The sequence below is a fragment of the Podarcis liolepis genome (assembly GCF_965112155.1).
Source record: "Podarcis liolepis genome assembly, chromosome: 8".
In the NCBI taxonomy this organism is placed as follows: domain Eukaryota; kingdom Metazoa; phylum Chordata; class Lepidosauria; order Squamata; family Lacertidae; genus Podarcis; species Podarcis liolepis.
The window spans coordinates 26687720-26710920 of record NC_139560.1 but is presented as its reverse complement, the minus strand read 5'-3'; positions in this window follow the sequence as shown (position 1 = coordinate 26710920).

Here is a 23201-nt window from a genome sequence, read left to right as displayed (position 1 = left end):
TGGGTTCGTCTCTTGTTTCAGACAGTGTCCATCAACTAAGTTTCTATTTAAATGCAAACTGAATCAAATTCCTCTCCCATCCCTACTCAGAAGTAAGCCCCACTCAGTTCAATGGGACCTACTCCTTAGCAACTATGATTAGGAGTGCAGCTTTCGAGTGCAATCCTATAGTTTTCTGCTCAGGGAAATTCAATCCTAACCATGTCTACTCAGAATTATGTCCTATTGAATTCAGTGGGGATTGCTCCTAGGAAAGGAAGATTGCAGCCTTAATTTTCTGGACTTGATGCAGCACTGATTGCTTGAAGCTACTGGTATAATTCCACTATACAATGTTTATTATTGTACTGTGAACCGCCCTGAGGCCTCTGGCTATAGGGTGGTATATAAATTCAATCAATCAATCAATAATTTATTTATTAAAATGTATACGCTTCTTGATTGTAAAAGCAGATTACAAAAAGATAAAGCAATGATATCAAGAAAAATTCACAACCACCCTTTAAAACACACAGAAGCTGAAATACTAAAACAAATTAAAATTATTTCAGCTACTTTATATGCATACAATACTTCATATGCTTGTAAGTAGGTGAGGTCCTCACTATCTGAACACTATGTTGTGATATTTGCTCGCACTTGATCAAAGCATCATGGCAATTCTCCGTGAGCACACCCTGAAACAGAAGAGCTTGCCTAATATACTATTGGACAGGCAGCATGACTGAACCTAGGCAAGCAAGAGTTAATTTTTTTATATAGAACAGAAGCATGTAGTTAAATACTACATCACACATTACCATTTTTATGTCACCACCCCATCATGACTCTACCCTAACCCATCCCTATCTTCACACTCATTAGGATATAATGCATATTCATGGTCCTGATTATATAGCCACTTTCTTGACTTGTTTTAATTGTGCATAAAGACACTGTGAGACAGGATACCTGACCTTTTCAAGATCATTTTCTCTCCATTACTTTTCATAAAGCTATTAACTTGTCGCCTTCCATAAGACTGCAATAATTTATTTCCCATTAATAATAATAATAAAAAAATCCCGGTGCCATGCAAATTAAAATTTATTCAGCAAATAGAATTCTTTGGATTATTTTCTAATGGCTTTAAATACTTCCATTTTAGGAAGAAAAATAATATTAATGGGTACAGGCTGAGTGGATAATTGCAGACATGAGCGAAAAACGAATGTGCAACTGATGCAGTAGTTTCGTGCACAGTAATTACTTCAAAGTGTTGCTTTACTTAATTTAAAACACACACACACACTCTACATAATTTATATCTGGGAATATTATTAAAATACTAGAATGTTCCCCATTGTGCAGAAAGTGGAAGTTTGGTTATATATAAACAACAGTAAATAAAAATTGCATATTGGGTTACTAAAAAAATAGTCAATGTTGTAAACAGTGCTGCCGAAAGTATTTAAGGAGACCAAGTCAGCTGGACTTAACTTGAGGACCACAGTAGGGATGGAGATGGACGGTCACTCGTGTTCCTCTTCTTCTTATGGAATATTACTGTCTTCTAAACTTCGACATAAATCCAGTGAAGATACATTCTACACATATTTACTTGATTTACATAGAACCTCTGAGGAAGGGTGCTTGAAATCACAGAGTAAGTGATTGGCTCTCAATGTGCCTTAATTAGGACGAGTATTAACGCATCACCGAAAAGGAGGGAATGTCTCCTGAAGTGGACTATTAGGCCATGCATTTGCATAAAAATGTGCATATGCTATGTATGGATGCTGATTGAGGGGGATGGCTATAATTTATAGAGATATACAATACATCCCACCCAAGTGGGGAAAGCTGCTATCAGGTGACCCATGTCTCTGCTCAGCCTCCTATCTAGATACCAACTCTATTTTGTGCTTCTCTTTTTTTACTGTTTTTATTGTGTTGCCCCACTTAAGGTTTACTCAGAATGATCCTACCAAAATTAATGGACCTAAGTTATGGACGCGGGTGGCACTGTGGTCTAAACCACTGAGCCTCTTGGGTTTGCTGATCAGAAGGTCGGCGGTTCGAGTCCCCGCGACGGAGTGAGCTCCCATAGCTCGGTCCCTGCTCCTGCCAACCTAGCAGTTTGAAAGCACGCCAAAAAGTGCAAGTAGATAAATAGGTCCCTTTCAGGCAGGAAGGTAAATGGCGTTTTCGTGCACTGCTCTGGTTCGCCAGAAGCGGCTTAGTCATGCTGGCCACATGACCCGGAAAAATTGTCTGTGGACAAACACTGTCTCCCTCAGCCTGTAAAACAAGATGAGCGCTGCAACCCCAGAGTCGTCTGCGACTGGACTTAACTGTCAGGGGTCCTTTACATTTTCCTTTTAAGTTATGTCCATTCATTTCTATGGGTCTACTCTGACTCAGATTAACATTGGATAGGGCCCATTATATTTTGTACATTGCCTTTCTATGGTTTTTGATGTTTAAACTGAGACAGAGGACTCCTTCACACAACAGACTGTCCTCTGCCAACCCTTCAAACAGAGAACAGTAGGACATATGGCCACCCTAGTCTTAATTTCTTCCCATCTCCCTTTCGACCCCTCCCCTCCCTCCAGGGAAGAGTTATTACAGTGGTACCTCGGGTTAAGAACTTAATTCGTTCTGGAGGTCCGTTCTTAACCTGAAACTGTTCTTAACCTGAAGACCACTTTAGCTAATGGGGCCTCCCGCTGCCGTTGCACCACTGCCATGCGATTTCTGTTCTCATCCTGAAGCAAAGTTCTTAACCTGAGGTAATATTTCTGGGTTAACAGAGTCTGTAACCTGAAGCGTATGTAACCTGAAACGTATGTAACCCAAACTACCACTGTATTGTAAGCAAGAAAAGAAAGTTTTTGTTCATTACATTTGTATTTCAGCCTTAAGCTTCAGAACCAATGTTTGAATGATGAGAACTGGCTCATGTGACCTGATACCCAGTGAACTTTATATCGGTGGACAGTTTCACATGGTGGATGGTATTAAACTTGGGTTTTCTACAGAGTATACTCTCAGCAGTGAGTTGCAGCCTAGCTTTGTTCTCTGGTGAGAATTGTGAAGGTGGAGGAGATATCACAAAAGGCACCTGTATCTTCCGAAGCTGGTCCAGTCTTTGGAGAGGAATTCTAATGACTTCTGAAATAGCATCATTGGAGAATTACAAGGGATTGTATCTGTTGCTAGTCCCACTCAGAGTAAACCTACTGAAATAAGTCACATGGGAGAGGGGGGAGGAGTGCAAATTGGGTGGGTAGGAGGAGAGAAAGTGTGGGTGGCGGGGGGGGGAGGAAGAAAGACATCCTATCACGTGTCAAACAACTATTTGACTTTTAGAATACATCTGTCCAGGGAAGTTTTTAATGCTTGATGTTTCATTGTGTTTTTTTGTTTTATTGATATTTTGTTGGGAGCTGCCCAGAGTGGCTGGGGCCACCCAGTCAGATATAAATAAATTATCACCACTACTAGTCAAATTTTACTATCCGTTTAGTTTGAATGTTAAATTGTTCATTTTTGATAGCTAGTGAGGGTTTTCTTGTTACATTATAGAAAAGTGGAATAGATATTATGGAAATAAATAAATAGATAAATTATGATTCAATTGGCTGGCATCCCAGCAAGAAGACCATTGACCTTTCCACACTTCTATTTGAAATGTCATAGTTTCTGCAGGGCAGGGTTCATGGAGGAGGTTATATATATATATATATATATATATATATATATATATATGAGGCATGCAGCCACATAAGAGCATCATAATTGAGCTAATATTTAATATTCTGGGATAATGTACTAAAAATATGTTTATTCCACCATGAAAACCAACTTTTGTGAAAGATTAGGAATAGCAACTGCACCACAATAAATGGTAAGTACAGTGGTACCTCGGGTTACAGACACTTCAGGTTACAGACTCCGCTAACCCAGAAATAGTACCTCGGGTTAAGAACTTTGCTTCAGGATGAGAACAGAAATTGTGCAGCGGCAGCGGGAGGCCCCATTAGCTAAAGTGGTACCTCAGGTTAAGAACCGTTTCAGGTTAAGAACACACCTCTGGAACGAATTAAGTTCTTAACCCGAGGTACCACTATATAGAAAAGCCTTGCTGTTTTTTTGTGGTTTTTTAAAAAAACTAAACCTGCCATCAAAGCAGCAGTCGGTAAGACTCCAAACAGGCAACAAACGACGTGAGCAGCAGGAGAGAGACTGTATTTCGTCCAATGTTTGTGGGAGAAATCCTTTTGTGAAAAATCAACATGAGAACATAAGAGGAGCCTGATGGCCCACCTAGTCCAGCTTCCTCTTCTCACAGCGGCCAACCAGATGCCTGTGGGGAACCTGCAAGGAGGATCGGAGCACATCAGCGCACTCCCCTCCTGTGGTCTCCAGTAACTAGCATTCAGAAGCATTAGTGCCTCCAGCAGTGGAGGCAGCACAACATAGTCCTCATGGCTAGTAGCCATTCACTGAGAGCCAGGGTGGTGTAGTGGTTAAGAGCAGTGGACTCGTAATCTGGTGAACGGGGTTCGATTCCCTGCTCCTCCACATGCAGCTGCTGGGTGACCTTGGGCCAGTCACACTTCTTTGAAGTCTCTCAGCCCCACTCACCTCACAGAGTGTTGTGGGGGAGGTAGGAAAAGGAGATTATTAGCCACTTTGAGACTCCTTGTTGTTGTTGTTGTTTAGTCGTTTAGTTGTGTCCGACTCTTCGTGACCCCATGGACTAGAGCACGCCAGGCACTTCTGTCTTCCACTGTCTCCCGCAGTTTGGTCAAACTCATGCCTCCTTAGGGTAGTGATAAAGCGGGATATCAAATCCAAACTCCTCCTCCTCTTCTTCAAAGACTTCTTCTTCTTGAATTTGCCTAATCCTGCTCCCAGACTTTGGAACTCCCTCCCTAGAGAAGCTCAGGCTTTTAGGAACTGACTACTTTTAATGAACGGGATGGTTTTTACTGCAATTATTTGATTTTAATAGACTTTTAATGTGTGTGTGTGTGTGTGTGCATGGAGGGAGAGATATGTTTAATTGCTTTTTAACAATTGCTTTCCCCCCCTATGTTTTAATCTGATTTTATCTGTAAGCCTCCTTGAGTTCCGGTCAGAGAAAAAGACATGGTATAAATAAATTAGTAACAACAAAAACAATCAGTGCTATTTTTCTAGAAAAAGAGGTGCCAGAACTCACCATGAACGCCACCCTTGTTCTCTTATAATGGTGCCGGAGCTGAGTTCTGGTGAGTTCCAGCTTTAAAAAAGTCATAATAAATAACAACAACAACAACAACAACAACAACAACAATAGTGCAATCTAAGTTGCTCGCTATCCCTGTTTCCTGTGGGAGTGAGTTCCATAGTTTAACTATTCACTGAATAAATAAGTACTTTCTTTTATCTGCCTGAATCTTTCAACATTCGACTTCATTGGATAGCCATGAGTTCTATGTTATGAGAAAGAAGTTAGATTTATGGAGTTCCATCTTACAGGAACAAAAATTACATTAGAAAATTAGATACACACAAGCACACCAATGACCATGTACAGTATTTCCCAGTATTGTAAAATGCAAGACTACAGTTATTCATCGATAGGTATTATGCAGATAGTTTACTAAACAGAGCATGTTATCTACTTACGTATCTGATGATCTCCAGTAATGTACTGATGCTACACTATCAAAGGGTTATCATTAAAAGCAAGCATACTACCAAGTGGGAAAACAGACTTATATTGCAATTACTTTCCTATTAGCTGCTGCCTATTGCTCCTGACAGGTATAAATTAGATCTCGCTAGGTTGCCTACAGATTAATGAGTTCCAAAATTGGCATTTAATTGTTTGGGAGTGAGAAGCTGAAAGAGAGGTATATGCAAAAAAATTTTATATATATATATATATATATATATATATATATATATCTTTATACACCTGTGATTAGAAGATATTTTCCCTTTCTTTTCCTTCACTCTTGGCATTGCATGGGTGATAACTGACACTTCTATCAGAAGACTCCTTTCGACACAGCAGAAACTTGCAGCTGAGGCAAGGCCAGAATTAATAATCTGCGTGAGCAAACACACAGCTGCTGTTTGTGGAGAGAGATTCTATTAACGAACAGTGAATTCTCATAATTAGCTGAGCGGTTTCTGCAGCTGCCCGCCTGACCCCAGACTACACAAATTGTGTGTGGTGTTCGGCCTGTAAATCAATCTTACCTAATTACTATAAGCATTTTCCTCCAGTCTTAATGACTGGAGGTGTGGGGAAGCAGGGGGAGGAAAGATGTTTCCTTATCCTTACACCCATTCACATGCCCCTCCTACGAGAATCTCTTTTATGCTTGTATTCATATTTTTGGTGTTTCTGAGGGAAGACAGGTGTGGTTCCAAATCTCAGGTGCCAAGGTATCATTCATGCCTACAACCATGGGACTGCAGAAGGCCTCTTGGTACAGAATGGTACTTTCTTTTTCTTCAAAGAAAAGAAAGAAAGAAAGAAAGAAAGAAAGAAAGAAAGAAAGAAAGAAAGAAAGAAAGACTGTTTGAATATACATTCATGCTCCCTCTCCCAGAATATAATTTAGTGTGTGTGTGTGTGTGTGTGTGTGTGTGTGTATATATATATATATATATATATATATATATATATATATGTGGTCAAAACTCTTTTTTCTTCATTCTCTTTACTGCACCAAAAGGAATAAAGGATTATATTCAGGAAAGATATGCTGAGAGTAGACCTATTGAGATTAGTGAGCTGAAGTTATCCATACCCATTAACTTCAATAGGTCTACTTTGAGTAGGATTAAAATTGGATGCAACTGGTCTTCTGGAATAGTCTCCTGCACCTCTCCTTATTTCCCTTCCGTAAATGAGAAAAGAAATTAAAAATGGTCAAAGTGTAGAGAAAATGGTGACATTCTCGTGGGTGAGGTGCAGGGATTTTGCTGGACTTAGCTGGTTTTCAAAGTAGCCAAGGTGTACCGTATATTGTTGTTGTTTGTTGTTGTTGAACATTTTGATCCCAGAGCAAGGAACAATGAAATAAAGCAATAAAAATATACAGCCTGGGAGGTAAGAGATAATATACACAAAATGGTAAAAAGGTTGAATCAAATGCTAGTCCTACTCAGAGTAGACTCATTGAAATTGATGGCCATGACTAACTTAGGCCCATTAATTTGAGTGGGTCTACTCTGAGTAAAACCATATTTTTTTTACATTTAAGGAAATTGGTGCAGAAAGGTTTTTTTAAGCCATACCTTATTTTTGCTCATGGGACATCAGCTGCCCACTTGCTTCTTTGCCTCAGATGTAGCCCTCACATTTCTCATGCGTATACACTCTGTCTGCTACCTCTGTGACTTGTTTCACACACCTTTCTATATATAGACTGAGAATGACAGGGCCACTATGGAACTTACATGTGTTCCTCAATTAACTTCTTTACCTCAGCTGTAATAAGTTTACATGTCAAAGGAGGTTCATATACCCCTGTTCAGGGAAGTTTTTAATGCCTGACATTTTATTATTTTTTATATTTTGCTGGAAGCTGCCCAGAGTGGCTGGGGAAACCCAGCCAGATGGGCAGGGTATAAACAATAAATCATCATCATCATCATCAGGCATCCCCAAGCTCGGCTCTCCAGATGTTTTGGGACTACAACTCCCATTATCCCTAGCTAACAGGACCAGTGGTCAGGGATGATGGGAACTGTAGTCCCAAAACATCAGGAGGGCCAAGTTTGGGGATGCCGGATCATCATCATGGTTATCATCAGACCAGTCTATCAGCTCCAACAGGGGTGGAATGTGTCTTCCTCAGACATACAGGAAGATCTCCCAGTGTGTCATCATCTCTGCCCCTCAAGTCAATGATGTTTTGGACACAAGCTCTCCTCTCCTCATTGTCATTTGAGCACAGTGGTGTCTGGATTATCATTTTACTGAATGCATACCATGCTGAGTGATGGATGGTTGACAAAACAGCATCCACCACAGCCTTCCTTTGGAACCCAGCTCGCCACAGCTGAAACAAGTCGTGTGGGCCTTCCACCCAAGGATGTTCTACTTTGATGTTGAACTAGCAGGAGTAGTATCTCGGGTTAAGTACTTAATTCGTTCCAGAGGTCCGTACTTAACCTGAAACTGTTCTCAGCCTGAAGCACCACTTTAGCGAATGGGGCCTCCTGCTGCTGCCGCACCGCCGGAGCACGATTTCTGTTCTCATCCTGAAGCAACGTTCTTAACCTGAAGCACTATTTCTGGGTTAGCAGAGTCTGTAACCTGAAGCGTATGTAACCTGAAGCGTATGTAACCCGAGGTACCACTGTACATGCAAACAATGTATTCCACTATGAATCTTAAGTCACTGAGGGTTTTGCCTTTAAGGAGATGTTTTGAAACCCATATGAGGTAAAGCTTGTTGCTAACCACCTTGAATGGCTCACTGAATTAATTTCAAGAAGGCCCAGATCCTTGGGAAGTTTTCCTGTTCTTATGGCCTGTGTGATCTGATACCTGTACACTTGATCAGTAGACAGATCCTTTACAACAGTGTCACTTAGTGAAGTGGTATATCTTTAAGTGCCAGGCAAAAACATTCCACTTCTCCCAGGCCTTTGTCTTATTAAACAACCTATGGTGCTGTGGGTTAAACCACAGAGCATAGGACTTGCCAATCAGAAGGTCGGCGGTTCGAATCGCCGCGACTGGGTGAGCTCCCATTGCTCGGTCCCTGCTCCTGCCAACCTAGCAGTTCGAAAGCATGTCAAAGTACAAGTAGATAAATAGGTACCGCTCCGGCGAGAAGGTAAATGGCATTTCCGTGTGCTGCTCTGGTTCGCTAGAAGCAGCTTAGTCATGCTGGCCACATGACCTGGAAGCTGAGATGAGCGCCACAACCCCAGAGTCGGACACGACTGGCCCTAATGGTCAGGGGTCCCTTTACCTTTATGGCCTTTTAAACTCTGTGTATGGAGGGGGGGTATTGTTTTTGTTTCTTATTATGGTATGTATTCCTGATCACCTCATCTGTCTCCTGAGAAATCTCTATGTGGGACAAGAAGCTACAGTTAGAACTGGATATGGAACAACTGATTGGTTCAAAATTGGGAAAGGAGTACGACAAGGCTGTATTTTGTCTCCCTGTCTATTTAACTTATATGCAGAATTCATCATGCGAAAGGCTGGGCTGGATGAATCCCTAGCCGGAATTAAGATTGCTGGAATATCAACAAGCTCAGATATGCAGATGACACAACCTTGATGGCAGAAAGTGAGGAGGAATTAAAGAACCTTTTAATGAGGGTGAAAGAGGAGAGCACAAAATATGGTCTGAAGCTCAACATCAAAAAAACGAAGATCATGGCCACTGGTCCCATCACCTCCTGGCAAATAGAAGGGGAAGAAATGGAGGCAGTGAGAGATTTTACTTTCTTGGGCTCCATGATCACTGCAGATGGTGACAGCAGCCAAGAAATTAAGAGACACCTGCTTCTTGGGAGGAAAGCAATGACAAACCTAGACAGCATCTTAAAAAGTAGAGACATCACCTTGCCAACAGAGGTTCGTATAGTAAAAGCTATGGTTTTCCCAGTAGTGATGTATGGAAGTGAGAGCTGGACCATAAAGAAGGCTGATCGCTGAAGAATGGATGCTTTTAAATTATGGTGCTGGAGGAGACTCTTGAGAGTCCCATGGACTGCAAGAAGATCCAACCTATCCATTCTGAAGGAAATCAGCCCTGAGTGCTCACTGGAAGGACAGGTCGTGAAGCTGAGGCTCCAGTACTTTGGCCACCTCATGAGAAGAGAAGACTCCCTGGAAAAGACCCTGATGTTGGGAAAGATGGAGGGCACAAGGAGAAGGGGATGACAGAGGACGAGATGGTTGGATAGTGTCTTTGAAGCTACAAACATGAGTCTGACCAAACTGCGGGAGGCAGTGGAAGACAGAAGTGCCTGGCGTGCTCTGGTCCATGGGGTCACGAAGAGTCAGACACGACTAAACGACTAAACAACAACAATGGTATGTATTTTTGTGTTTTCATATTGTATACCATACTGTGATCCTTGGATGAAGGGTAGTATAGAAATTTAATTAATTCATTAATTAAATACATAGAGTTAGCAAAGCTGACAGGGAAGATCCGGAATCAGCTCGACGAACTGTTTCAAAAGGACTGGAGCAAATTTATATTATATATGAAAGAACAGTGTAAACATCTGACAACGTTTGTAGGTTTGAGTTGAAATGTTTTGTAATGAGAATATAAGGAACTGATTTACATATAATGAGGGGAAATACAAAAATAAGAGAGAAGGTAAAAAAAGTGGTTATAGAAATGCTAAGAATAATGCAATTATGTATGGAAGTCAGAAAAAGGGGCGGGAGGAGGTCGATGCTCGGTTAGAGCAATGTTTGAGTTTATTGAAATATGTATGGAAACTGTGATTATAATAAAATTGAAAATGCAATAAAAATTATTATTAAAAAATTAATTAATTAATAATAGTAAAATAAGTGAGGGAGAGTGAAGGTACAGAAGTTTTTTGTTTTTTAAAAATAAATATAAAAAGAAAGGGTTTAAATATTTAATTAATTGAAGCAAAAAGGTAACACAGAAATGAATTTCTGATACCAGGGACAATAACATGGAATGACTAAAGCTGAATAGCTGTGATTCCTGCATTGCAAGGTGTTGGACTAAATGTCTGTTTGGGTCCCTTCCAACTCGACAGTTCTATGATTTTATGAATAGGGAAATAGAAAGAAGGGAGAAAGACTATTAAAGAAATATTTTCTGGTTGTGAAGAGGCAGGTAAGGAACTAGAGGCTTCTGAAGCTGGTGCTGTAGCTTTCTGGAAAATCCATGTATCATATAAATTGGGATGGACAGAAAAGTGATTTTTGTCTCCATGCACATTGATTGTGAGAAATGAAGAGGTTTTGTAAGTTTCCCTGTAAACTCTAAGTGAAGTGATTAACTATTGAAAAAAAGCTGCCAGCTTGTTCATGAGATGTCCTTGGCTTTCTGAACTACTTAATTCAAGACCCGTATCGGTAGCAAAGGTAACAGAATTCAAGTGTAAATGTTCATAATTGCAGCTGTGATTACTTTGTGTCCCTGGCAGTTCAGTGATGGCTGCACAATTCCAGGTACTCTGGTTAAATGGTCCATGGAATGAGCCAGTCATGACATTAACCTACTTCGAGTTCCCTGAAGATTATGTTCTATCTAGTAGCATTTATACTCCTTGCATAGCACCAGAATTGGATACCTTAGCCATAAGTAAACTCCACTCATGTCAGCAATTCTGCTGAATTCCATGGGACAACTCTGGTTAGTAAAGAAAGTAATTTGTGGTTGATGATGGAGCTTAAAATCTTTGCAGATGTGGAGTGCAAATGTGAGATATTCCGTATTCTTTCATTGCAGAGAAATTGTGTTACCATAAGTGGAAACAAGACCACTAAACAGAGGCTGGGATTAACTAGTTGGCAGGAAACAGAAGGAATATATGCTGATGGGGTGGCCACTTATGCATTGTCAAAAAGAGGAAACACACACATCCTGAGAGAGGATGCAGGTATGGATTCAAATAATTAAAATGTTAAGGATGTCATCACACTGTTGTTCGTGTGGCCACCAATAGGTGGCCCATGAATCGCAACATGTTGAGATAACAGCAGGCGGCTGGCCAGCCCAGACAGACAGACAGACAGGCAAGCAAGAGCCAGCCCAGGCGAACTGAAGAACGGAAGTATTAGGATCGTCCTACTCGCATGTAGGACCCTGGTAGAGACACATGTCTGACTGGCATGTTCTCTCCCTCCTGGTCGTTTGTTTGGGAGCTTCAAAAGCTTTCTCCAGCCCAAACATCACAGCGACTGATACTAAAAGGCATTAGCACGCTTAAGGATCCGCAGAATGTTTGCAGTTTGCATAACAGAACTCAGTAGCACAGCATTTTGGCTAATCTATTTTATTTACATATACTACACTCAGAGCATTCTGACTTAGCTCCTTCCTCTTTCTCATCGGACAGCAAAGAGAGAAGAAACAAAGGACAATAGTCCCACTTCACGGAACACAGTAATATCAAAACATCCTGTCTCCGTCACTTCCCACACTGTGGAATGAAAACATACACCATCATGTGACAGACAACAATTTCATGACTGCAAACATGGAGCAAGAATCCTAACAGAAAGCCCTGTGCCACTACAGTTCCCAGAATGGTTTAACAATCAATCCTTCCTTGCAGAGAACTCAGAGAATTGTAGCTCTATGGTTTGAATGGGATCCCTTAACAACTCTTAGAACCGTTAACAAACTACAGGGAAGGCCAGCACTGTTTCAAGCAGTATCATAGTGCTTTAAATGTATAGAGCAGATGGGGCCTAAGGGAATGAGACAGGCTGAGCCACAGGCTGTGCACTTGTCCATACCCTCGTCCACTTTTTATACAGCAAAAGATGAGATTGGAAATGTTTGCATCTGACTTTAAGCTAAACAGAGTTCCCCATAACGTTCAAACTCTGGCCACGGTGTCAGATCCGGGCTTCTTTGTAAACCACCGCTTAAACAAACCACAGTTCCCTGAGTATTGTCATCACAGAAAACGTGAATGTTTCTTTCAAATCACATGGCTCTTTAGAATCAGAAGTGAAAGCATCCAATCTCTTCCTTGTGAGTATAAATGAGGAGATAAAAGGGGGAGTGGTAAAGTCCAGTGCTCACCATGGAAACCATGGTTTCTCATGGTGTCTGAACCAGGCCATAATGTGGATGGAATTGCAGACAAATTGGTACAGGGAGACTGAAGGTATAAAGTACACAATAAAGTTTAAATGATTCTATGTCGAGAAGTATGGAGATACCATCCCCACAGAAGGTAAAATTAAACATCTTAGTTCATATCAAGAGAACGAAGCAAAAAGAAACCCCCAGCACTAGAATGAAAGGCTTCTCAACATTAAGATCCATCAAGCCCAGCAGTGTGCATACCCAATCCAATAATCAACCTCTAGGTATATATATATATATATTATTGTTGCTGAGCATCCGACAGCTGCTCTGAGCATACAGCGACCCCATGGAGAGACTGTGCTGCTGACCTCTGGTGCTTTCATTCCACTGCATGCATATTTTAACATTATTACAAAAGGTTTCATTTACAATTTACAGGCTGAGCAGCAATGAGTACATTACGTAGAGGTCAGCCTCAACCACTCCTTCCAGTGATGGAATTATAGTTTAAACAGCTGGAGTACAATCCCAGGAGAGACATGGTTCCTTTACAGCAGAATAAATCCATCAGACATGTTTCTCGTGCTTGATAACATTAATAGATAGCAGGGCTTCTTAATATTTAACAAAGTCACTTGAGGTTGTTTACTAAGGGTTGGTGGTGGTGGAAAAGAATAAAGGCACGAGCACAAAAGGAGCTATGGCACAAAACCTAAATATTCCAATTGTACCCTTTATATTTTTTAATTCACACTGTCTCATCCCCACCCCCCACCCTGACACACAGTCAAAAGAATTTGGCCAGCATATGACCTGTTTCGTTCCTAGGGTATGTGTACACGAGAGTGTTTCTAGTTTAGTGGCTCAGGAGTTAATCATTTCCATGTTGTTCACAATTTAACAGAGGTGCCAGAACTTTTCAAATAGCTCATGGCTTTTACTGATGGAGAAAACAGGAGAGGAAAGACAAATTGGGGAGACAGAAAAGCTAACAGTATATCTTGAGTTTCAGTCAGAATGATCTTGGGTCAGCTAAGGCATGTTTTGCCCATTAAGAGAAAAGTATTGAGCGGTGTGTAAGCTTTGGCACTGTACATCTTTCCTCATTGTCTATAATGTATAGTTAAATTCCTTTAAAAAAACAAAAACAAAACTATCACAGACCTTGGTTTAGTGCTCTACTCAATAAAAAAAGAAAAAAGCCTGGGCAGAGATAGGGTGGGAGGAGAGAGGCTGCCTAACTCTTTCTCATCTGGTTGTTTCCCAGCTTAATTCATCTTGCCTAAGCTGCATTTTTCACAAGAAGGTGGGGGAAAATGTGGAAACTACAGAGACCCTGTATCTTTCTCCCATGGGTGCAAAAAACAGCTTGGAAAAGCAGCTCATACCCTGCAAGGTTACTGGAGAAGCTGGCACATCTCATGTTTTCCTGCAAGAGCACAGTGGCAATTTTGGGTGCTGTGATGTTGCATGGTTTTGCACCCTGAAAAAAGCACGCAATCTCTTGCAGCACCTGAAAACACACATTTTGGGGCTCATGAGAGCACAGCCTCTCATGATCTCTCGTGGGAGCACAGGCTGGAAGATGCACGTTCTGGTTTTGGGTCCCAACATGTTGGAGGGTATGGGAGGGTGATTTTGAGTTGAGAGCTGAATAAATGGGGGGAAAGGTGACTACACTCTTTCCCAGGTTTAGAGTCAGCACCTAGCCTCTTAGGGAAGTTGCCTCAGCACCCCAGCAGGTCCCACCAGCTCTTACACTTGCCCCAGGCCCTCCACATCAGGCAACGTGGTCTGCAACCTTCCATTCTAATGTCCCATAATCCACTGGAGTGACACTACAATCTGGACAACCTGGGGCAAGTTGGGAAATCAAAATGGCAGCTCCTGGCCACTCTTGAAGTACTACAGTCACCCTCCAAATGCCAAGTAAGCCTAAGGGGGGACACCAGAGGACACTTTGTCCACAATCTCTGCAAATTTGGAGCTAGCCCTGCTTTCTCTACCCACCATTCTAGGGATGGATGGATCAAGCTAAATTCAGTTGGTACTGGGTTTGCACAAGCTCTACATTGAAGCAGATTCTTTAAAGAACAAGGTACTTACAAATACGGACGCAGGTGGCACTGTGGGTTAAACCACAGAGCCTAGGACTTGCCGATCAGAAGGTCAGCGCTTCAAAGTTTCTTAGAAAAGAATTTCATAACAAAATCCTGAGCTTCTCCCCTGGATGAATGTTCAGCAGAGAGGCCTCCTTGGTTTTGCCAGCCATGAATTCTGGATACAACCATGGCTTCAATTTTAGCATCATCTAATGTTGTTTTAAGGGACGCAGGTGGCGCTGTGGTCTAAACTACAAAGCCTAGGACTTGCTGATCAGAAGGTCGGCAGTTCAAATCCCCGTGACGGGGTGAGCTCCCGTTGTTTGGTCCCTGCTCCTGCCAACTTAGCAGTTCGAAAGCACATCAAAGTGCAAGTACATAAATAGGTACCACTCCAGGGGGAAGGTAAACGGCGTTTCCGTGTGCTGCTCTGGTTCACCAGAAGTGGCTTAGTCATGCTGGCCACATGACCCGGAAGCTGTACGCCGGCTCCCTCGGCCAATAAAGCGAGATGAGCACCGCAACCCCAGAGTTGTCCGCGACTGGACCTAATGGTCAGGGGTCCCTTTACCTTTACCTTACTTACAAATACAACAGCCAGGGGTAGCTCACTGGATGGGGCATAGCTGCTCCACTAGCATCTCAGCAGGTTAGATGCTGTTTCTCATATCAGATCTTGACTGAAGGAAAGTGTGCTGGGGGAAAAGCTGTAGAGAGGTAAGTCATGGGTAAGTCAGGGGGAAGTCTCATACTCCTCATCCACATGCTTTTGCTTCTTTGTGTTTGGTGTGGTTCTGGTTTTAAATGCATAAAACTGCTGTCATCACCTACAGTTTGGCCCAAAGTTTGGGGCATTTCCCAATTTTAAATTCAGTTCTTTACATTTCTGCAGCAGTTTGCAAAATCCTCTTTTAAAAAAAAAAAAAAAAATCATCATGAAAATTCATCAGCAATTCGCCAAACAGATTTTTGCATGCGGATGTACACATTTTTTCAGGCTTTCTCCCCCACTTTATTTTAATGTTATTTTCATTAATATATTAATTTTTGCACATGCTTCTTCTTACTATATGCAGCTTTGTAAATGTTGTTTGGTTGGAGAACTACATTGCAAAATTTGCATGGCTAGTCTTCAAGATTTCAAGTTATCTTTTGGTTCAAATTTGTACAGCGAAAATTGGATAGATTTGCTTCAAATATGAGCTAAATCTAATTTCTTCCCCATTCCTAGTTGACACTTACCAAATTTCAAAGACTCACTGCAACTACATTTTACACGTTGAATTGTTTTTAATTGCTTGTGTGTTTTTTACTGTGAAATTGCTTAGAAATATTTTATCGGAAACGATTTCTAAATGGCATCAAATAAATAAATAAATAAATAAATAGATTTGATAGTATCAAACTATAGTTATTCTGTCGCATAATATGGTGTGACTTGTAGTGGAAATCAATCAACCAAGAGAAAACCAAATATGTGAAAGTCATTAGAACTGCATGTTTGTGTTTCTTCCATTCTCAAAATTCCAATCCAGTTTTATATCTGCTATTTCTTTAAAAGTCAAGGAGGGAGCAAACGGGGGAGGGGGGATTTCATGATTGCACTGATGAAGTGCTGTCATTCACAGAGATAAAAATCTCCACCACCCTTCACCCTTTAAAACAAATCATTTTCAGGTAAAACATATTTAAAATAATTGAAAGCAAAACATTAAATCAGGAACAGATGTTCCAAATTGACCCAGAAACATTTCAGCACTTTGGCAACAAATGTACAGGCCTTTTTTTTTTTTAGAAACATAAACTGGATTCCTATCTTCTAAAGGGCATACAGAGACATTTTCTATTTGTTGTCCATTTTTCCTGATGGCATGCAAATGAAAAGATTAACTGGTTGATCAATGACAACCTTAGCAAAACAAATCGCCTACAATGTGGAATGGAAGATACAGGTAAACTGCACAATATAATTAGGAGGCTTAAGCAGATAGTTAAGTCAACATCCTCTGTAATCCCCAATATCTCTTTAGTCATCCCACTTTTCAATTAACTGATGGTGTTTATAATGTACAAGCAATGTCCCTTCCGAATCGTGTACCATAAAGCAGTGGTTCCACAAAATGCTTTTCCCCTGGACCACTTGAAAATTGCTGATGGTTCCTTGGCAGACCACTAAATATTTCTTCTGGCTTTTGTAACTGTGCTAGATGTTGCATGATTTTTAATTGTATTTTTTCCAGACACACCATGGGCCACCTGAGTGAAGCTCAAGGACCACTGGTGGTCCACAGACCACAGTTTGGGAACCCCTGTTATCCAGTCAAACATTGCTTTCAGAACAACTTGAGCTCTGAATCACGTTGTGAAGCTGACGATACAATACTATATGATAATCTTTGGGAATACAGAACAACGAAATTGAAAAAATCTACACCAGACATTCAAAAACCAACAAGCCTGCTATCCCAGCTATCCCAGCCTGGTTAGCCCCCTAAAACTCTGATACCCCATAACTGAATACAATATACTCACATAGAGACTACCTTACACTGCGTTTAAAACCAAAATCACATTTGGATAGAAACTGTTTCTCAGGTGGCTAGTCCTAGTCTTTATAACCCTGTGCCCTTTTGTCCAGAAGGCAAAAGCTGAAAGAGATCATTTCCGGGGTGCCCGGAAAAATGCCATCTGGACAGGGGTGCCATTTCACCCTCAGGATTGTGGGTGTCCACCACTGAAACGCACACATGCAACATCACACGCACATGCCTACACGTACTATGTGTGACATCACACGTACTACATGCAGGTGTGTGTGTGTGTGTGTGTGTGATGTCTCATGACTGCGTTGTAGTGGCAGGGGCTCCTCTTCTCCTCTCCACAGTCACAAAGGCACCCCTTTCCACAGGGTGGGGCCTGGACTCGGAGGCAGAGAGACTTTGCCTTCATGTCCAAACAACTCCCCATCCCCAGAAAAGGATGCCTTGCTGGCTGGCTGCAGAAGGTGGAGCTGAACTGCTTTTCTCTCAGAGGCAGCACTGCTGCCGCATGCCAGCTTTTCTCATTGATTTTGTGGGTGCCCGGCCCTCACAATTTTATTAATGTGGGTGCCCAAGTACCCATGGCCCACTGGTGTTGGCTCCTATGCACCTGTACAACACGTTGCTGCTGCAGATACATGCCTTGGATCGATGACGTTTTAAATTAATTGTCAGTGAATTATCAAACCCATTCAGGGAATAGTTTTCCCATTCCTTAAAGAAGGAATTAACTGGAGTTAAGAATGAAGAAAACAGTGCCAGTTCCTTTGCCATTTACTCCAAACTTTGTAGGTACAGGAAAGGAAAGTGTTTCACACGTGTTTCCATTTCCTTATGGAGAGAAAAGGCAAAGCTTTATAGTGTTTATTTCCACCCACAATTTATTGGAGTCTTGCACCATAAATAGGGCAATTCGCTTTAAGGGAAATGAGTTACAGTATAGCTGGAAGTTGGAAAAAACCCATCCCGCTAAGTTTTCCCACATAAGAAATTATAGGATGGTCTTGGTTGTTTATTTCACTAGATGAAGTAATAAAAATATTTCCCCCTGCTCTTCTGAGTTGTTCCTTTAAGTGGTATTAGAAGAATATGTAATAATAGAAGTGGGAAGCTAAACTATCAGAATGGAGCTGTTCTGCGCAGCAGAGGGACATTCAAGGCAAACAAATTTTTAGTGTACTTCTTGGTTCTCCTCATTACTATAATGGAAATTATTGCATAATTTAATTTCTGTAATTTATTTCAGTTCCTTGAAATATAGATCTCTATATACTTGAAAAATTTAAAGAAAATTGTTAGTGGTTGTAGATGTATTAATTTGCGATTGTCATCTTGGACCATTATTTATGTCTAAAGATTCTGATTTACTATAATTAATTTGAGGGCCAGCTATATCCCCAAATAAATTAATTTCTTGTAACATAAGTAGGAGAGACTCTGCCTGGCTGGATAGCATTACACATTTGGATGTCTCATTCCATCAAGTTCATAGCCATTTATATTGTCATTGCCTCTTAAATCTTGCACTTTTAGTTCTACATATAAAATAAAAATGAGAGATGATGGCAAACACCACCATTTGTTCAGTATGCAGTATTATAAATTCTAAATCTAAAATATTTGTATGACCAACTACTGTTGTGGACTAATAAAGCTGATGCTTAACAATCTCTTTTCCGTTTGATTCTTAAGTGACGATTGAAGAAGGTAGGGCCATTCCAAACAGTCGAACGCTTTGTAGCATTGAATGCTGTAGTAGCCAAAGGATGATTATTGCTCTTACTGTGCCTAGTACTGTTTAACAGATGCCAGATTGAATCTGCAATTAATCTTCCTGTTTGCTCTAGATTTATGTCCTAAAAAGACAACTTTTAAACTATGTTTTTATGATTAACAGCTGACTGAGTGATCCCACCCTCAGACTCACACAGTTGGCATCTCTGCCCATAGGGAACTTTTGCCTGCTGGAGTGTCTCATCAGCAGATCTCAGATATTGTTGGCAGCATCGAATGTCTTCACTGAGATCTTGTAAAAGCATAACTAGAAAAGCACTGTATGAAAGTTCTTTCATGTCTCTCACACATCTAAGCAGCTCTTCCCTGGTAACATAATGTGTGAAGCACACCAATATGTACTGAGGTTTGGCATTATTAGGAGACTTGAGAAACATCATCCTGTGCATTCTCTCAATATCAGTGTGTGTGAAGTGCCAAGATGGGAAAATTGTGATCCCCTAACCCAGAACCCGCCTCCATCCCCTTCTGAAGACTCCAGGACCCAGTGTATCCAGAGGTTCTGACAGTGACCAGGGGTTTCTATATCATCCAGCTTGAATCCATATTTCCATATTTGCTCACATTAGCTTATGTATTTGATTTCCATTCTGGTTGTTCTAGTCTAAAGATTTACTCATTCTCTCTCTCTCTCTCTCTCTCTCTCTCTCTCTCTCTCTCTCTCTCTCTCCAGATTTGGTAGAGCTGAAATACACACTTGTATCTTAAAAAGTAGAGACATCACCTTGCCAACAAAGGTCTGTATAGTAAAAGCTATGGTTTTCCCAGTAGTGATGTATGGAAGTGAGAGCTGGACCATAAAGAAGGCTGATCGCCAAAGAATTGATGCTTTTGAATTATGGTGCTGGAGGAGACTCTTGAGAGTCCTATGGACTGCAAGAAGATCAAACCTATCCATTCTGAAGGAAATCAGCCCTAAGTGCTCACTGGAAGGACAGATCGTGAAGCTGAGGCTCCAGTACTTTAGCCACCTCATGAGAAGAGAAGACTCCCTGGAAAAGACCCTGATGTTGGGAAAGATTGAGGGCACAAGGAGAAGGGGACAACAGAGGACGAGATGGTTGGAAAGTGTTTTCGAAGCTACCAGCGTGAGTTTGACCAAACTGCGAGAGGCAGTGGAAGACAGAAGTGCCTGGTGTGCTCTGGTCCATGGGGTCACGAAGAGTCGGACACGACTAAATGACTAAACAATAACAACAACAATAGTATATATACTACTCGGTGTAGTAGATGGCACTCAATGATCTGATTAATATTTCTTCAGCTGCCGCAGTTGCAGCAACATCTCTTTTAGGAACAGGGCTGTCATTTCCTTCCCGTTGCTCCTTGCTCCTTTAGGGGTTTTTGGCCACCATGTGGGGGCCCACTTGTAAGAGACCAAGCCTGGTCTCTTCTACAGTGGGGGATGTTTTAAAATAAATGGTAAGTGCTTGTTCTTTTGCTCTTCGAGAACTTAGCAGCATTCCCAAATCAAATCCCACACTTGGGAAAGACTGTTTTTTGCTTATCCGTGGCTGAAGTCCACTTTCCTGAGACATAATATTCAACTCTTAGACTAAGCTGCCACCAGCTTAGCTACGGTGAGCCTCCACAGTGGAAGGCAGTAATATGTCTGAATATCAGTTGCTGGAAATCGCAGAAGGGGGGAGTGCTTTTGCGCTTGGATTCTGCTTCTAGGTTGGCCACTGTGAGAACAGGCTGCTGGACTAGATGGGCCATTGGCCTGGTCCAGCAGGCTTTTCTTGTGTTCTTGTGTAGCTGCGGCCAGAGAGAATAGACAATATTGGACTAGATGGATAAATAACCTGTTGAAAGGCAGCTTCCTGCGCCTTTTCTTCCCGAGTTCATATAATAAGGCCAAAGCGCCATTCTCTATCCGTCAGGCCTCTAGAAATCAGTGTTGTTTCACTCTAAGCACACGTTCGGTTTCTTCAGACATTGCATCCATACGGAATTCTTTTCTACTGTTATGTCCACTGTTGTTCTGCTTTACCTCATTAGCTTTCATTCTCCATTATCTCTCTTGAACTTGTTTCTTTGGATTGCACACTTTGGCAAAATGATTGCCTCTTACTTGTACAAATTGCAGCACTTGCCCAGTGCAAGACGTGGCGGACTTCAGTATACATACATAGCTTTAACTTTTGTGCATCTCCTTACACTATTTCTTGGTTCGTTTTACTATGGCTTGTTTTCAAACTTTCCTGCTCTCTTGGCTTGCTCCCTTGATTTCCCCTTGCTCTCCTTTCTGCATTCTGGGCACTGTGTTTACAGTAATAGCATCTGGTTTAACCTCTATTATTTTTGCCCGGTGCAGGTAATCTCAGTTGCCTGCACATTCTGACTGTTTTCTTTGAACTTAAATTGATGTTTTCCAAAAGTCTTTTCCCTATCCTTTTTTGCAACTTTGGATCTCCAGTTACAATAACAGTCTGATATCTTATGATGTAGTCTGTTACCTGTCCATTATTGAAGGTTCAACTCATCAGTTTCAGTTCCGTTAAAAATTCTTTAGAAGACATGCCTCAGTGTAGTTGTGAAATTTATATTTTTCAAGAGTTTTGCTTTTGTTTGCTTAAATGTGCCAAAATCTCTTTTTAATTACATGCTATTAACAGCAACTTCTTCAATTTTGGAAGCTTATGCTGGTCGCTGGTAGAGATACCTCTTTGGATTGCTCTACCTGCAAGCCTAGTTCTTAAGATCCTCATCACATGCCCTTCTCCAGCTATCCCAGGTAAGGTGGGTGATTACTAGGGAGAGGGTATTTTTGGCCTCCTCATAGTGGAATTGTCACCCCAGGCAGGCTTGCCCGACACACTGTGGTGAAGCCCTTTTTATTTTCCTGTTTTTTAATCATATGCCTTTAGTAGACTACATTTCAGTTATTGACATAATTACTTCCCACTTTGTTGGTTGGAGGTGGTTTTGTATATTTAAAAGATGTGGTTTTTTCTAATAAAAAAACATGAAAATGTATATTTTTGGCTATTTTTACTTATTTTTATTCTGATTTCTTTTTTATTTTATTTTTTAAAACAACAACAACAACAACTTGGTTGTAGTAATACAGTTTTGAAATAGGCTCTGATATGCTTGAGCATAATTCTGCTGGTGTTCCTATTTTTACAAATCTTACAATTGAGTAAGTGCTTCAGCACATATTCAATAACTGATTTTAAAAAGTGATAAACATTGGCCGGGGGGGGGGGGAGACACACAAGAGAAACATTAATTGTACCATGCAGCTATGTAACATCCATAGGAGTGAACAGAACACTGTAGGACATAAGGATCAAAAATGCTGTTTATCCCTGCCCCTTCAAGGGTGGAAAGCCAGCCATAATTTTGCTTTTTGATCACAGTGAAAGAACAATGATTGTATGGTTTTTAAATTGTAAACATTTCCCATCTTATTACTGAATTACGTATCAAAAGCTGAGGAACTTTTTCATCTCCATGTACAAACTGTTGCCTCATTGCTAAGCCTATCTCAACAAATTGTCTCTGTGAGGTGGAATCACCACCCACGTCACAAAGGCCACGTACTTTACCATGGTACTGAGCTACATTTAGACCTTGGACCTTCAGGCAATGGGGTTATGAGATTCATTACATCAGCCTCCTGATCCTTTCAACCTGAAAGGCATTCTCATTTTTCTGCTACAGTAATTCTAGCTAGAAACAAGTAACGTTTTTGTCACAACTGTTTCCATCCAACTCTTGCATGGATTTACAGTGGTACCTCGAGTTACATACGCTTCAGGTTACATACACTTCAGGTTACAGCTCCGCTAACCCAGAAATAGTACCTCGGATTAAGAACTTTGCTTCAGGATGAGAACAGAAATCGTGCAGCGGCAGCGGGAGACCCCATTAGCTAAAGTGGTGCTTCAAGTTAAGAACAGTTTCAGGTTAAGTACGGACCACCGGAATGAATTAAGTACTTAACCCGAGGTACCACTGTATTTTTAAAATGCAGATGT